Here is a 2,311-nt window from a genome sequence, read left to right as displayed (position 1 = left end):
ATGAGCCCGGAACAGACCTCGTCGATGGATCGAGGAAATGGACTAGAGACTCACCAGATCATCGCCTGTTGCGAAAAAGTTGGTAACTGTTTAAAAAGGGGGGAGATGTCATGTTGACGTATCCGGAGTAACGTGGGCGGGAGATCGGGAGGAAAAGGGAAGTGACGCAAGGGGGCAGGGGTTCGGGGAGTTAATGGGAAGAGGTGAAATAAAGAAGACGTTTGAAAGCACAGCTCCGTGTCCGTCCCTCCTTGCTACGCTGCGCGCCAGTCCCACGCGGGACAGTACAGGCACTATGCAACACCAGTATGGACGTCCCTCCACACCTTCCCGGCTGCGGTAAAGGTTCCATGAGTGCTTGAAGAATGGAAACTGGTGTCTCGTGGGAAGAGGGGTGGTTATATCTCTAGAGGAGCATGGAGCCAACATAAAAAAGCCTTGTAAAAGGGTCCCTTTAAGAAGGCGTAGCATCTCAACAGTATATACTGGGACGAAGAAGAGTAGGACAGGAGTATTAAAGATTATCGTTATATAATACAACAATTGCATTAAAGAGCTCTCAAGTTGACCATAGTAGACGTAATACGCAAAACGAAGTTTTATTTATACTTTGCAACGTTATTTGCATTCTGTGCTGGTTGTTTGCAAAATACGAAGTATTTGTTCTACTGAGCTCCATGAAGGAAATGAGAGGGATGCAAGATAGTTACGGGAGGTATAAGGAAGTTCTGTTTCTTTCAGACATTGACAACTCTCTGTACGTAAACTGAAAGGAAAAAATGAAACTGCGTCAGGGCAGGCTCAAGGTGACGCATACAACATGGCTACGTTAAGGGGCTGTTGTATAGGTGTGTACTGGGGTCATGATATTTCAGTTCCCCGGGTTGAATGACTTATTAAGGGTGGACTTACACAGCCGCCACCTCCCCGATCATTAGCACAAGATTGTTTCGTTACTGGATTTATTGAAACACTTCTGCGAACTATCTCCGCTATACTCTGTGTTTGTGTTATTGGAGGTACTAATGCTAATCTTGTCTCAAGCAGCTCGTCGTGTTTTTTTTTTTTTTTTTTTTGCTTGTTTACGATAAAGCTTTTCGCGAACGGCATCATGATAAAATGTAGGACGTTTTTTAAAAAATTTCCGGGCAACCTGCCACCCTTGCATTGTAGGCACGGACGGGGTTCGAACCCGCGATCTTCGGTTTACGAGACCGACGCCTTACCACTTGGCCACCGCGCCTGACGGGCTAGCAGGAGGCTCAGTTAGCCAGTGGAAGTACATTGCACGCGCAGTTGTCTGTTTTTGAATGTGGTGTTGCGGTTGTTGTGGTAGGCAATCGCGCGGCAAGAAACACATTGCAAATACGTTTAGGTGTGAGATGTATCAAGCAGTCCGGGAGCACAACCACCTCAGCACGTTAAGGATCCTGACAGGCGGCGAGCGTGACGTGCCGGACGAGCGGTTTACTCGGCGTCATCGAACTTCAAGCACTCACACACACTTCTCGTTTAACAGCACCTCCCGCGCGTGTTTTTTTTAAACATCTCCACAAAAAGTCAATATATATATAATACATCCATTAAAAAAGTGCTTTAATACATGATATAGTTAAAAACAATACACAGAATGAAACTGACCGTAGTTCCCGGACATTTCTCGCATAAATGTGCCGTGTATAAGGCAGATATTATAACACGGTGATGGTCCTTGGTTTTCCACATATATCCTTCAACATTTTTTATTTATAATTGCGATCGTAATTTCTGCTATCTGACGTTCCAATGTATGTAAATTAAAAAACGCGGTACTTATTTAATCCATTAGGTGGCGCCAAAGGATCACCTTGTCTTAGATTTTAGACGAGATTTCGGAGCAGGACGATTAGGCGCGGCCAGTTCGGCGCAGGAGACAATTGGGCGCGCCCATTTTGGCGCGTCCAGTTCGGCGCTGCGACATTTGGGCGCGGGGATGTTTTGGCGCGGGGAAGGAGGGGGTGGGGTATTGTAATTGTTTTGCGTGGTTGTGTAGGGAAAATAAATGCGGCACAATAAAGCAACACGGCATCAGAATTAGAAACTCGCCTGCTTATAAATGCGCACTCAGACATGTATTAGAACCGCTCAGACGTCATTTTTTGCAATGTACCCTAGTCCCGCCTACACCTAAAACATAGAGCCTGGCATAGACTGTGCCCGGATGTGTGTCGAGATGTGTAAAACGTTACACCCTGAAATAATGCACAGACGCGGAGCCTCCGTTCAACACATCCTTTATTTCCTCACACGGTCTCCGAAGTGCTTACCCCAC

General features: G+C 46.3%; 1 non-coding gene across 1 annotated transcript; it reads right to left on the bottom strand.

Moving 5' to 3' along the window:
• Positions 1-1,171: 1,171 nt before the first annotated feature.
• On the bottom strand, positions 1,172-1,243 carry TRNAT-CGU (transfer RNA threonine (anticodon CGU)). The gene has a single exon. It is a non-coding gene; the product is annotated as a tRNA-Thr (tRNA).
• Positions 1,244-2,311: the final 1,068 nt, after the last annotated feature.

This window comes from Ambystoma mexicanum, chromosome 3q (genome assembly GCF_040938575.1).
Source record: "Ambystoma mexicanum isolate Mex_15411 chromosome 3q, UKY_AmexF1_1, whole genome shotgun sequence".
In the NCBI taxonomy this organism is placed as follows: Eukaryota; Metazoa; Chordata; class Amphibia; order Caudata; family Ambystomatidae; genus Ambystoma; species Ambystoma mexicanum.
Note: the sequence above shows the minus strand (reverse complement) of the source record. Positions and strands in the feature narration are given on the sequence as shown.